The sequence below is a fragment of the Acinonyx jubatus genome, chromosome D4 (assembly GCF_027475565.1).
Source record: "Acinonyx jubatus isolate Ajub_Pintada_27869175 chromosome D4, VMU_Ajub_asm_v1.0, whole genome shotgun sequence".
NCBI lineage: Eukaryota > Metazoa > Chordata > Mammalia > Carnivora > Felidae > Acinonyx > Acinonyx jubatus.
Window position 1 is genome coordinate 19207913 of NC_069391.1, and position 14642 is coordinate 19222554.

The 14642-nt window shown below is 44.4% G+C and overlaps 1 protein-coding gene across 9 annotated transcripts in view; it reads left to right on the forward strand.

The window, feature by feature from the left end:
• TNC (tenascin C) overlaps positions 1-14642 on the forward strand; it is a 121287-nt gene that overhangs the window by 22243 nt on the left and 84402 nt on the right. For 2 of the 9 annotated variants that reach the window (XM_027034933.2, XM_027034932.2), the window contains exon 1: positions 4328-4597. The exons of 1 other annotated variant lie outside the window; for it this stretch is intronic. The gene's annotated coding sequence lies outside the window, so the exon portion shown is untranslated. Of the gene's footprint in view, positions 1-4324; positions 4598-14642 lie in introns of those variants that run through there. 6 more of the 9 variants (XM_027034931.2, XM_027034934.2, XM_027034937.2 and 3 more) reach the window with 6 other exon arrangements.

Sequence of the window (14642 nt, forward strand, 5' to 3'; positions counted from 1 at the left end):
GTTAGTAAGTCATTTCATGGGAACATTAACTGACTTCCCAGTGCTTTGGGAGGGAAAGCACCATTCTTGTCCTGAAGGAGCTCTCACAGTTCCACTGGGGAGATGGATAAGTAAATCACTAATAACAATAAAGGCTCCAATCATCCAGTAAATCATTCCAAGAAAGTTGGTATGTTTTTTTGTTTGTTTATTTACCTTCAAAATCCAGCATTGATCTATGTCATTCTAAACCCCATAGTTTTCAGGAATGATATTCAAAATAATTGACAAGTGGCATGGCATAGGAACCAACCATGAACAGATGCTGGCTATAATAAGCAGAGGAAAAGGATGGTGCCTACCCTCAAAGTGTTTATGGTCTAATGGGGTAAAGTGTTCAAAAATTAAAAACGAAAGCCTGGATGAGAATAGAAAAGATCATGTAAATGTTCTTGGATGTACAATGAAGTAAATCTTGAAAAATAATATAAGAATTTGCCATGTGGACAAAGTGGGAGGAGGGTTGTTCTAGGGACAGAGAACTGAATGTACAAAGTCTCAGAGCCCTCTAAGTTATTTCTTTGATTTTTTTACTTAAAAATTTTAAGTTGCTAAGATCCTTAGGGGTTGCTCATTTGGTAACCAGGGCACTGAGAGCCAAGGAAAGGAAGGGATTTCCCCAAAGTCACACAGTAAGTTGATGTGCATCAGGACTTGAACCCACTTAAAGCCAAAGCTCCATCCGCTCTGCTATGCTGACCAGAGAATTTACCTAGTGATTGATTACGCAGCTGATTTGCCCTATTCAGTTGAGCAGGAAAGCTCTCCTCCAGGTTACAACTCATTCAATGATGACTTTCAGCTTTTTGTCCTTTGTCATCTAAGGAAAAATCAGAAGAGATAAATAGAATACTGAACAAAGACTTGCAGACAGCAAGTTGGGGAACCTTGATGCTAAACAAATGCATGTGATTGAATGACCAGCCCATTGTGTTGGATCAGAGCTCATTCTTTGCTTTGGGAGAGATTTCTGGCAATTGTAGAGTCACATGGGATTTTTGGATGGGAGTTAGCACACTAGATGAATCCCAAGAAGAGGAGGAGGTTGGGAGCAATGGAGTGGCTAAGCAGGTGGGAAGCAAGTGATCCTATAGGAAGTGGGTGCCAGACTTCTCAAGGACATGGATGCTTGACTGTCTCAGCTCTAGTCCTGGCCAACATTCAATTCACTGGCTGATCTGTCTGGAAAAACAACAACAAAAAAAAGCTTTACATTTAACAGACCTTCAAGGAAATGAGAATGATCTCACCTGAGGCAAACCCTTATGTTCCCTCCAAACCACAGCCTCCACCAGCAGCCCGTGAGGGAAGATTACACACAAGCAACAACAATGTCAGTCTTTGGCCAAGAACTCCATGCAGAGGTGTTTACAAGTATTCACTCCACTCTCTCACATGGAAAAAAGCACTTACAGTACCAAGAAGGGAAGACTATAAGAGATTTGATGCCAAGAGGTGTGGCCTCTGCCAAACAGGAGGATGAATGGTTATTAATTCTATAAACATCCTCTGTTGTAATGTCTAGGGTGAAAAGCATCCATGGTAGCCTTGGGCAAGTCATTTCTCCTCTGCGGACCCCCTTTCTTCATCTATGCAATGGATGTATTGGACACAACAATCTAGCTTTCCTCTCATGTTCTGTGAGTGAAAAAGGAAGAACTTAATGGTAAAGCACAGCATGTCAAACATTCAATTGTTCCTCCATTATGTAATTTATTCAATAAACATTTACTGAGTTTCTGCAATACCCAAAGCTCTGTGCTAGGCGTAGAAAAATCAGGTGTGATCCCTGTCCTCTGGAAGCCTAGAGTGTAAGAGGAAAACCTAGACATACAAATACCAAGTACAAATAATGAATATCCTAACAGAGTTCCCAAATGCTATGGTGGATGGAAGCACTTCTTATGGAAGAAATCCAGGAAGTTCCATCATGAAGTTGGATCAAAACTAGATGATAAGCCTATGTGAGGAGGTGGAGGTAAGGATTCTAGGTAGAGTACAGCATTGGCCAAGGTTCAAGTATTGGAGAGCATATGCAGACCCATTTGCCTGTAATGGAGGCTGTGAAAGGTCAGGGATGGATGGAAACAATTCCTTGTCTGGGCTCCTCTTACTCAAAAGCCAAGGCATGGCTCAAGATGCCACATAGGTTTTGGAGAAAATTCCTAAAATTTGTTTCTCTTCTAAATATGCATAAATAAAGCTAGTCATGTCTTGTCTATGTTATCAGAATATACTTCTATTATAGTAGTTTAATGCTAGTAATATTCTTGTTTGTTTGCTCCACTGGCCTATTCTTGCCTTGAGGGCCAGCCTGGTGATATTTGGCTTTGTTTTCCCTCTGATTGGCTAAGCCACCCATAGTAGACCCTGGTCAATGGCTGTGGAATAGTACGAGAGTAGGGGGGTCAGGTTGGGGACTTTCCCAAAAGTCATATTTATTACCTAGTTTTCTGGCATGCTCTCTTATCTCAATTAAATACACACATAATTGCAAATATATGTTGATTACATATTATATGTGAATATAACCTATATGCCATATGACATGTACTCTCTACTATTCTAATGTTTTAGCCCCTAACCTGAAACATAAACCTGGTAGAATCTGGAACACCAAGAGGCACAGAAGCATTCACTACTCGTTAAAAGACACAGCCTTGTGCTACTGCAACATACTTTGGCTAAAACACAGAATTAAAAGCTTCCAAAACAACCAACATTTGAATCAGCCAAAATGTTCAAAAGTTCACATGGGCTGTTTTATGACATGACTATTTATGGGCTTTCTTGCTGTTGGGAAAAGTCACTTAAGCAGAGAATCTTAGAATGCCAGAGCCATAAGGATCATAGGGATGACCTAACCTTGTTGCACTTTTTCCAGATGGAGAAACTGAGTCCCTCAGCAATAATAACAACAAGGAATTGTATCATTCATTATTAAAAGTAGGCAGATAAATAAAGCCTTCATTATTAGTGATCAATTAAAAAAACAAGGGTCTCCTATTTAGCTGTACAGAACAAAGAAATCTATTTTCCATATTTAGATGGTGACTGTTGTACAAGCAGTTTTATATAAGTCAATAGGGTATAAACCATTTAAATATCATCTACAATGTTCCTGGGCAGTGATGTGTAATAGAAAGAACTATGGAGCCCAGTGTTGTCATCAAAACGCTTCCCGGGTGTGTTGCCTAAGTAGAGTTAAGTTACTTCTCCGAACCTCTGTTTCTCCGTCTGTCAAGTCTGTCAAAGGGGATGACACCAGCACCTCTTGGAATATGGTGTCTGTGAGCATGTAACGAAATAATATCCATAAAGTACTTTGCAGAGCATCTAATACAGACCTCATACAGGCGGGCCCAGCGATAGCCACAGGTTACGCAAGGCCTCGTCTCCCTCCACTATCACAAAACCACTGAGTGTTGTGACAAGCTCAAGTGTGGGTGCCGGTGCCCTAGCTGCCTCCCCACTGCCTCAAATGCCTGTGTGTGCCCTGCGGATACTCCGTGCATGCTAACACCAAACGAATGGATGACTCAGAGCTTGGAAAGAATCCACAGCAGGCTGGAGAGCAAAGGCACAGTTTATGTCTCAAAGATTGAGTTGTTACCTTCCCCTCCCCCGTGTGCCGGACACCTTTCCACATTGAGAAGAAACTTCAGAGACCTTTCCCCAGGAAGTGCGACGTAGAAGACAGGCCCACTCAGGGGCAGTGGGGCCGGACGGTGAAGCCTCTGAACAGCTGGGCACGGCTCCCTCCCACACAAGGGAAGCCGGGCAGATCTGCGCTCCCAGCACTGCCCCACCTGCTAAGCACTAATCCCGAGTTCTCTCTCTCAGCTGGCCCAGAGAAACCCAAACGCCCCATGCTTCTGAAGGGCTTTATCTCCTCTTTCCAGGAACTGAGCTCGGCCCCTTTCCGAGGTGCCGCCCGCGGAGCAGCTGCCGCCCTGAGCCCAGGCGAGCTCTGGGTGGCGGTTTCAGCCTACCCGAGTAGCAGAGCTGGAGCCTCGGATCCTACTCCCTCCCAGTCCCTGGGCTTCTGTCTCACAATTAGAAAATCCGTTTGGGGAGCAGAGCAAAAATCACACCTAGCTAACAGCTGCTCCGGGTCGGGGGTGGGGAAGGGGAGGAGGCGAGGGAAGCTGGAATTCCTACTTTCGCCATAAATTGTATGCAAATGGGTTCTTTTCCTGGCAGGGAGCAGGGAGTGAGTGCGTCTTTCATGAGCTAACCCCGTTCCGCTGGGAGGGCTGTTCCTTTAATTCACCAACTGAAAAAGTAGGAAAGGATGTCTGGAGGCGAGGCGTCCCATTACAGAGGAAGGAGCTGCTATATAAGCCAGCCAAAGCTGGCTGCGCTGGCCACAGCCTGCCTACTGTCACACGCTCTCCCGGGCGCGCAGACACACACCGGCCTCTCCTCTGCACAAAGACTGTGCGGCTGGGGGTGACAGTGGGGGCAGCGCACGTGGGAGCCCCGCTGCTCACAGCCAGGTCCTTATTCCATGGAGCTGGTTCATTTAAGGATCTAGGTCTTTCCCAACTCCGGAAAGGTAAGTGTGCTTCACCCCCATCAGCAAAGATCGTTATGGTGCACTGCATTCCCGGGACCAAAGATGTTGTGGATTCATAATTATAACACTTTTGCTGTGTCTTCGCTGCCGGTAAAATGGGGTGTTTGTTGTGATCCGATGCGCCTCGATTGTCTTCTACTTGTGACTTCCAGTCTTGTAGATTTTTGTTGTGTGTCGGTGGGTTTTACTTCTAGGAACAGCCACACGTGGAAGGAACTTTTGGCAAAGTTTTTATCTCTGCGTTCTTCAGAGGAAAAGTAAGAATTTTCTCTTAGCTCCCTGCCTGGCTGATTTCACCTGTGAATGTTTTTGTTTGAGAGTTAGAGAGGTGGAAGTTGAAGGTGGACATCGTTCATGGCCTCCCTGTGGGATGGGTTAAGGGAAGGTCGATAGAGGGTTGTAGAGAGAACATTAAGATTGTATTTCTAAACGGTGTTCACCTTACAGTTTACAAAAGTTTTGTGTCCATCTATCATTCCACAGCATCCTCCCTGTGGCTAGGCACGGAAAGGGATGAGGCCAGAGGGCAGAGGGAGGAGGCGACTCCTAGGGCCACATGAACAACTATGGACTTCAAGGTGGGAGCGGTAGACACCAGCTTTTATCCTGAAGGGCAGGGGGCCTCCCCATCGATTCCTTCCTGAGTCACTGATCCTTGGGCTGGGTATATGTGCGTTTCCAGGGTGCTTAGGGCCAGGAGTATCCTGAATCTTTCTAGGATCACCTCTCCCTCCTCACCTCTCCCTCCTCACCTGTCATCACAGAAAGCCCTGAGAAACACCTTGACCCAGGGTTGGGAAGCTCTACCTGGAGGGTTGTGAGAAAAGCACAGGGGTTCCTCTCTTTCACCAGTGTAATAAGGGGATTAAGAGCTCAGGTTTTGAAGCCAGGGGTCGGTCACTTTGGTATCCCCACCTCCCACCATCAAAGATGTTACACCAATGACAATATGTAATCTCTATGAGCCTTAGTGTCCACTTATCAAAAATGGGAACAATAACTTCTGTTGTCATTATGAGGAGGAATGAGGCATAAAGCATTTGGGAAAGTGAGTGTTCAGTAACTGGAGGTTTGGATAATCATTGTCATTATCAGAAACAGCCATCACCTCGGAAGTTAAAAGAGGCATTTAGGCAATCTTGGATTGTTTTTCATGTGTTCCTCACTCCCTTACCCCCAACCCCCATTTTTTTAATCTCACAAGTCTGAGGGTGTCTCACTAGGCTGGCAGGTCGGAGACTTGGCTGTATTTTATAAGCAGGACATTGTTCTGGCGCAGGTCGGGGAAAGGGAGCAGCCCGAGGGCTGGAGGTAAATGTCGAGTTCTGACTCCAGATGCACAAGGTTTTGAGTTTGGGCGTTTGCAGATTCTAAAGCTGTCAGCTATAAAGTACGATGCTGCCCGGGGACTCTTTGGAAATGCTTTCCATCCAGAGTGAGAGCGGGACAGGGGAGCTCCACTTGAAGAATGAATGCCTCTTTTTCATGTTTTGTGGACCTTTCCCCCTTTTTTATGAAGGTTTCCCATATGTGCTTTAGAAATAAAACCTGCTGCCCACCCCAGCCAGCTTCCCGCCTTGCCCTTCGATATGGTAAGCCCACTTGAGGACTGGAGGAGGTTTGTTCAGTGCTAAAGAAGCCTGTGGAAAGTTTGCTGGCATTGTATGCATCTCATCCCATTTCAGTTGATGTAATTGCGCGTTGACCATGTGTTTCAGGCAGGTGACGGCGTCTGGGGGAAGAAAAGGGTGGCAATATGAATGTTCTCTGGTTTGCTCAGAACAGTGTGAATCAGATAAGGATTGAAAAGGAGGTATTACCAGCTTTACAATCTTTAAAGTATTTTTTTTCTATGCTTTGTTTGAAAAAACCCAGCTTCCCTCTCTCATCTTCCACTGTACTGCCTGTATCCTCCTCCCAAAGAAGTTACTGATCTTCCAGCCTTCAGTGATGTTGTCATATAAAGAGGGTGACGATCTGTATCTCTCAGGGCTCTTGTGACATCCAAATGAAATAATAGAGGGCAGACTCAGTATCTGACACATAGTAAGGGCTCAATAAATAGAGGGCTTTTGTTGGTGTTTTTTGGTTTTCTTGCTTATCAACTTATAAGGACTTATCTGAAATTAATGTCCTAAGATGGTGGTTTTCAAGCTTTTATTTAGCCATGGAAATATTCATTAAAGGACACTGATGGCAGAACTCCAATATGAGAGGTAAATGTGGGGCTGCTTTGGTTGAAGTGAGGGTGGAGGTTCCAAAACTCTCCCCTTTGTTCTCAGCCTCTGGTACGTTTCCACAGAACCTTGAATGACACAAAACACAGTATAAAATAATGGACCCAGGCAGTGTGCATTCAAGCTGCGATTCTGCACTTCAACAGGGTCGTTTGCCCCTTCGGGTCCTCACCTGTAACAGAAGCCAATGCAATTCCCCAAGTAGTACAGTAGATAAGAATATAAGAAGTTTAAAATGCTTAACAAAGGAGGATTCTTTTAATTAATCTTGAGGATAACAATAGCCAAAATGTATGGAGAGCCTACTCTATCCTTAAGATCCCTTGTGTACATCATCTCACTAAATATCCACAGTATGTCTCTGAGGAATGGACTATGCCTACTGGAAAAAGACATGGCTTGAAGGGGGGAGTGAGCAAATAATTTTTCCAGAGTCCTAGAACACAGACTGATGGAGCTGTTTTTCAGACCCATGGTCCCCAAATCAGAAGCACATTCCACCGTGTCCCTTCTGAATGCTGCTGCTTCTTGCACTACCTTTAGAAGGAAAAAAAAAACAACAACAACCTTCCTTTCTGACTAAATCCACCCCTCCAGCCAGACTGTGGCCACCCTTAAATACAGCAGTAGCCTGATCATATAACCAGAATGGAATTTGGAAAGGGAATTCAAGCTGACAGAATGAAAAACATGTCCCCTTTAATCCTGCCCTTTCTAATGCTCACAATGAACCAAGTACACCTACTCCCTCCTCCCCCTGGATTTCTATGGACAGATAGCCATGTTTTCTTACAGGAAAATAATACCTAGCTGGTGTAAAACACAGTCCTTCCAGACTGAAGTCATTTTAGTTTGAAAAGTAGGAAGGAGATAACAAACCTTTAGTTCACTCCAAATACCCAACCCCTTTGTGATGATAAAACACACACAGTAATTAATACTGAGGGCTAACTGTGTATCACTTATGTGAGAGGAGGGTTTGTCTATGGTTTTTCATCTAATTCTCACCCTAACACTGCAAGTTATAAATCATTTGCTCCAGTTTTATGGATAGAGAACCAAAGCCCAAAGAAGTTAAGTGGCTGACATGAGGGTTTTCCATAAGTGAGGAGCACTGTTGGCTTTGAAGCCAAACCCTCTGACTAAAACTCTACTATTCTTTCCACGATGCTGTACTGCTTCTGGTAGTCAGGCAGGGCTGACCTCACAGAACCTTGAATGATGTCTTTCAGTGATTGGCCAGATGGTAGAGAAACCCCCAACTGGCATTGGTGTCTATTGACTTTACAGAACAGCCCTGCCTGTATCATTTTTCATGGTGCTCAGAAAAGGTCAGCTCATGGTGGTGCACTTCTCTGCCTGGAAACAGAAAAGTTCAAATTTCAGCCGAGAGAGAGAGAGAGAGAGAGAGAGAGAGAGAGAATGAGAATGACACTAAAAGTAGCAATCTGGTTATTCCTGTTAGTTTTCATCCCAGGAAAGTAGGCATATATACTTTGCTGTGCTCTGCAAGCTGGAGCTCATGGAAAGTGCAAGGCTGTACCTGTCCCTGCACCCTCTTTGAGAGTCAGGTGAACAGAGCACCTAATTTAAAAGGGCCGACTGGGGTCCAGAGTGCAATCAGTGTGCCCAGTCTTGGGGCAGTGAATCTCAGGATGATCAGGAAATGGTTGTAGGCTCCAAGCCACAAATTTCCCTGAAGTCTCAGAGATGAGGGTTATGGTTCAATCGCTTCTCACTTTGAGACGATCAACGGGAATTCCCATGAATCTAAACCCCGCCAGTTCGAATACCTTCAACATGTTGGGAAACATGAGATGAAGGCTTCCTTCCAAGGGGACAACTCCCTCAGAATCCTGCAATCTCCAGGCAATAATCCCATCTGTGCAAAAGATAGCGGTGGCCTTGCCTACCATAAAAGGGCTGTACATACCTTATAAGTTCTTGGTAGAGGAGAAAAGTCTGTGTACCTACCTGATTCTAACCTGGGAGACCAGACTTTTATTTCAGTAATTCCCTTATGCCTAGAATTTTTTTTTCTGTTTCCTTCTGCCTTGTCTCATATTTCTGGCCTCTATTAAGCAGCAATCTAATTCAATACTATCATTGCATCCTTTGACCCTCCATCATGGAATAAAAGCAAAATGCCCACCCTGAAAGTAGATTGTGAGAGTAAAATCCCTCCCATATGCATTTCTAGTCTATTTGCACATGGAAGTGAAAAAAATCATGTCAAGTTGTCTCAGATTTTTGAAATTTCCAGAAATCCACAAGTTCTTAATTATATAGCCATGGTAACTCAAATAGTTTTGGTTGGCCCTCTAACACCTACCCACCCCTCAACACCCTGTGTCAAGAACCAGAGAGATTTTTGTAAGCTCTGAAAGTAGACAGCTTTGCTTCAGAACTAACTGGTTAACTCTTACCCTGGAGGAGATGAGTTGGCTGCTACTAACTTCTGCATGAATGGGTCCAGAAAGTTCTTTTAGCAGGGGTGGAGGAGGTGATTGTAATAGCTAACATTTCCTGACAGTCATTATGCCATTTCATCATCAACCGTCCAGCAAGTGTAACTGTCCCCCATTCAAACACAGGGAACCTGAGGCTGAAAAAGTTTAAGTAACCTCCTCAACACCACACAGATAGTAAATGTCTGAGCCAGAACTCAGACCCAGCTCCCAGTCCTGCACATGTGGCTATAACCATTAGGATATGCAAGCCATACTCAGCACCTTAATTCTGTCCATCTCTTGACAACAAAGAGGGCCGGACACCACAAAGCTGAGAAAGAATCAAAAGCTGATGAGCTTTTTTTCAGACCACCATGTTCTGTTCAGCTGGGCGGCCACTGTATTTATCTTCAGCTTGCTCCTTCTGGTTTCACTTTCTGTGGAAACTGTAATCAAATAATTAGCCTATAATTCCTAATGTAATGTGTTTCCTCTACTGGGCTCTAAGCTGCCTGAGGGTGAAGCCTGACTCACTCCCCGCACCCTCTGCCAGTCTGAGACCTGAAGCATGAACACTCATAAGCAAGTGCTGCCTGGTGCAACCAGGCTTGCCCTGCAGGCTGCCTGAAATACCCCTCTTCCGGGTTCCCACAGAGCTCTCTACTTCCCCCACTGACATCTGTGTATCATGTATACTTCGATAATCACCTCCCCCCACCCCACCTGCCTGCACACCCCCAAGGTCAAGATCATCGGTGAAGCAGGAACTGTGTCTTGCTGGTGCTTGTGTTCCCCAAAGCCTAGCTACCTGCTGACAGGTACCAGGCCCTTAGTAAGTTGTTGTTGAAGAAACTCTGCTGTCCCAAAGCAAATGGAACAATAGCGCAACACTGCCTTGCTTCTGAACTGAGTTCTATGGTTTATGCTGGATAAATTTTCAAGAAAGTAGGATACACATGAATTTATAAGTGTATAAAATAACTTTTCCATGCCTCACTTTTGGATGGTCCCAGAAACTATAAATAACCTGACAGATAGGTAAACTGAGGCCTAGAAAGGTCATCATCAACACAGAGTAGGAAGTGGTGGCACTGTCGTTCCTTCCCACGCCAACTCCCGTGACTATGCTTCTTCCACCACGCCACTTAGCACTCGGGTGTTATTCCCATTTTTCAGATAAGAAAGAGGTTAGAGACAGCAGGCTACTTTCTAGAGGGATATTTACACTTTTAAAGGGTAGTTCAGTAGAGAGGGCAATACTTAACAAATAAGAGAATTACTAGTGGTGGACTTCAGGCAAGGGGATGCTTTGAAGGATTAGGAGAACCCAACTTTTATCACCCAGGGCCCAGGGATGTGTTCAGGGGTAAAACCATACTTAGTAGATAGAAGAAAGATGGCAGAGACTCAATATTGAGTGCAAGTCAGCATATTTTTGTTCAGAACTCGAAGCCTACAAATGCAGCATAGGGAAGTCCTGGGTTGTAGCAGTGCACTGGGGATCTCTGCTAGGCATGCAGTGCAACGTGAACCCATGTAACCCCACTGCAGAAGTGACACACCACAGCCAGAAGGAGGGAACCTGGAGCGACACTGGACGCTGTGTCACCCAGAGACTAGCAGGAACACCGCATCCAGTAGGCACCCAAGATACGAAATAACAACAGTAGCAATAATAGTAAAGCATGTGAGTGCATCCAGACAAGAAAGCCATGACTTTCCACTTAGGGAAGAAACAGTCTGGGAGAGGCAAATACCTAGGGAGCCTCGATGCAAAGGAGGGAACCCACCTGTTGGGGAGCTCAGGGAAGAGAAACTCAGCTCATGCTGGGCATAGGCACCTTTAGTTCTACCCCCAAGGGAAGTCGTCTGCTCCTTGGGAAACTTATGCCCTGGGTCCTGGGATGGTCACACAGAGGTAGCTTGTTGCAGAGATGTCACAGTAGAGTGTTTCAACTCATAGGTAGGTTGTTAAAAAATGTTTTCCTCAGAACCCACAGAATTTTGAAATTAAAAGGGCTCATTGGCAGCCTCTAAACCAGGGGCTTGGAGACTGGATTTAAAAGACTCCTCCAAGGTGATTTGGAGGCTCCCACAGAGAGATGGAGAGGCCAAGCAGGGGCTCCATTCAATCTTATTTTAACTTAAGCCCCTCCACTTTTACCTGTTTTGTACATGGAGCTTCCTCATGAAATGTTGTTTGGTGAAGGAGTTTTGTGGCAAAATAACAATAATAATAATAACAATAATAATAGCAATAATAATAATAATAATAATGTTTTTGTAAATTGCTGGCCTAGTTAAACTCCCCTCGTTTGGAAGATGGGGAAATAGATTCAGAGGAGAGAAAAGTCCTCCTAAGATCTCACGCCAGTTGGCAACAGGCTCAGGACTCAGTCCGAGGTCTTCTGACTCTTGCTCTTGGAAGCCAGGGACAATATAAAAAATGTCAGAGTTAATATATTATTTAAAAAGGGAAAATTAACAGAGTCTTGCTCTCTGAACAGCTTTAGTGCGCACGGGTTGAGGCAAGAGTCCACTGTATTTGTTATCTCTCACTGCATAACAAATTGCTGTGAAACTTGGTGGTTTAAAACAACACCCATTTGTTGTCTTATAATGTCTATAGGTCAGGAATTTGAGCATACCTTAGCAGGACATTCTACTTTCATGGTTTCTCACAAGACTCAGTCACAGTGTTGGCCAGGATTGGGGTCTCATCTTAAGGTTCAACTGAGGAATTATTAGCTTCCAAGCCCACTTACGTGGTTGTTGGCTGCATTCAGTTTCTTGAGGTCTGTTGGCCCAAGGCCACTCTCAGTTCCCTGCCACATGGACCTCTCCAGCATGGCCATTTGTTTCATCAAAGCCAACAAGAGAGAGAGAGCCTGCAAGCAAACAGACATCACAATCATGTGCAGCTTAATAGTGGAACTGATATGCAACACCTTGGCCATATTTTGTTTTGGTTAGAAATAAGCCACGAGGCTGTCCCACACTGAAGGGAAGGAAATTGCACAAAGATGTGAATAGCAGAGACAGTATCATTGGAGCCCATCTTAGAGCTTCTCTGCCCCTCCAACAGTCCAATGTTACCTATTTCTGACAACTTCTTACCAACAACAAGTTCACCCAATCCACCTGCACTTCTGTTAATGAGCAATCAGGAATTATGGCAGCCACTAGAGGTGACTGGGTCTTAATTAAGCTTTCTATCCATTTATAAGGGAGAGCCAGATGTTTTGCATTAGATATCCTAGTTCACTGTGGAGCCATAATTCATCTTGAATATCCCAGGACAGGATCTTTCAAGGCAATGACTTCAAATACATTTCATTCAGTGACAAGACATTGAAACTGAAACTGAAACTCATCCATTGTCTCCCCTCCCCAATCTATTCTGTTAGCAGATGTAAGGAAGACTAAAATTTGAGACTAATTCTTTCTCCCTTTCCACTTTTTCCTTACTATGCCACCATACTCCAACTCTTGTGGACTCTATTGCCTTAACAAGTAAATCAGATCATTGCCTCCCCATCCACTCCCTCATCCTCCTACTTCAGGTCGTGCATCTCACAGATAGACCATAGCAATGGTTTCCCCATTGGACCCCATCCCTCCAGACTTTCCTTTCAATGTGTCCCTCAACCTGGGTTGTAGGTCAACATTCCCAGGCTTAAAGGTTCCCAAATGGTTCTCTTCTGGCCACAGGAAAAATTCAGATCTCCAACCTGGCATTCAGTTTCTTTCATGGTCTGGTTTCTGGCCTCCAAACAGACCTTTTACTTCAGCTATAATCCATGCTTTCAACACCAACTATTTCATGCTTTTTATGCCCTGGCAAATATCACTTCCTCTTTCCTAGAATATCTTTCCCTATGTTTTTCACCTACTCATAATCTTCTTTTAAAATTCAATTCAGGAACCACCTTCCTCCTCTGGGTCGATGAGATGTCCCTTTATTGTCATCCCCTTCCACCCCATATTTTTTTCTGTCATCACCGTTATCATGCTGGAATTGCCTGTCTGCTCATAGATCAACTCTTCCTGTCAACTCTTGAAAGGAGAATTTGTATCTGGTTCATATGAAATTGAGCACAACTGAAATAAAATTAATCTTCAACCACAGACAGGAGTCCTTGCTGTGTCCCAGATTTGGACCTCCGCTGCCTCATCTGAGTTTATTCAGAAAGCCCAGGCCTTGAAGTTGTTTTCATGCCTTGCCCTCTAGGCTCTCAACTGTGCAGAGTGATGTCATAACATGTGACAGGAGGAAGCCAGCCTAGTTCTGGGACAGGAAACCGTCTCAGGACGCAGACTTCAAGGAATGCCCTTGCTTTCAGAGGAGGCCTCTGGGATCAAAGCATGCCCTGCCTTGGATTTGGAAAAACCAGTACCAAGGACAGAGGAGACCTGTCTGGGGATTTGAAGCTGAGTCACAAGAGATCCAAGTATCTGGAGGTTATAACAAGGATCAGTCTACAACCGGTGGGAGTAATGAAAGGACACCAGGGAGGGATGGAGACAAAGAGCTCTGTATCTTAGGACATGAATAAATTCATAGCCCGGTGGCCAGGGGAGGATTGGCTAATGGTTAAGAGTATGGCATTGGCATTAGTTCTGGGTTCAAGAGCTTGATATTTTCTTGTTAACGTAATCTTGACCAAGTCTTAACTTCTCTAACCCTCATTTTCAACCATATTAAAGGCAAAATAGTAGCACCTACTTCAAAAGGTTATTGTGATGATTAAAATACATAAGTGAGCATGAATTGCTTAACACAGCACTGGCACTTGGGCATAAATGTTTTATTGTCATTGTTACCTGTTGTCACAATTGTTGCTGGTTATGAGGCTCCATTAGACAAGCAGTTCCCCAGACTGTGGCCTGTGGCACACTGTACTCATGAGATGCACCTGTAAAAGTTTTCTGTGGACAAAGGGGTTTAGAGGACACTTGGCACTGTGTCATGTTCTTGGGAATTCTTACTCAATACATGGTTCTAAGGGTGGAGATATAGTAGATAAAGGAACATTCAAGATCCTTATAAGCTCTTCATAGAGTTTCCATTATAGTGGAAGGAGGTAGATGATAACAAGGAATCAAACTTATAAGTACAATTTCAGGCAGGTATTTGCTAAGAATAATCAGAAAACACAGTAAAGGAATAGGCAATGACTGGTGGTGAGTGGGATACTCTTAAGTAGGGTGAGACATGGAGATGACATTTAAGCAGAGATCTGAATGAACTAGGGAAGTGAGCTCTGTAGATAGTGGATAGGAGTTTAGATTTTATTCTCAGAGTACATGCTCTGAGAAACCTATAGCAGTTAACCA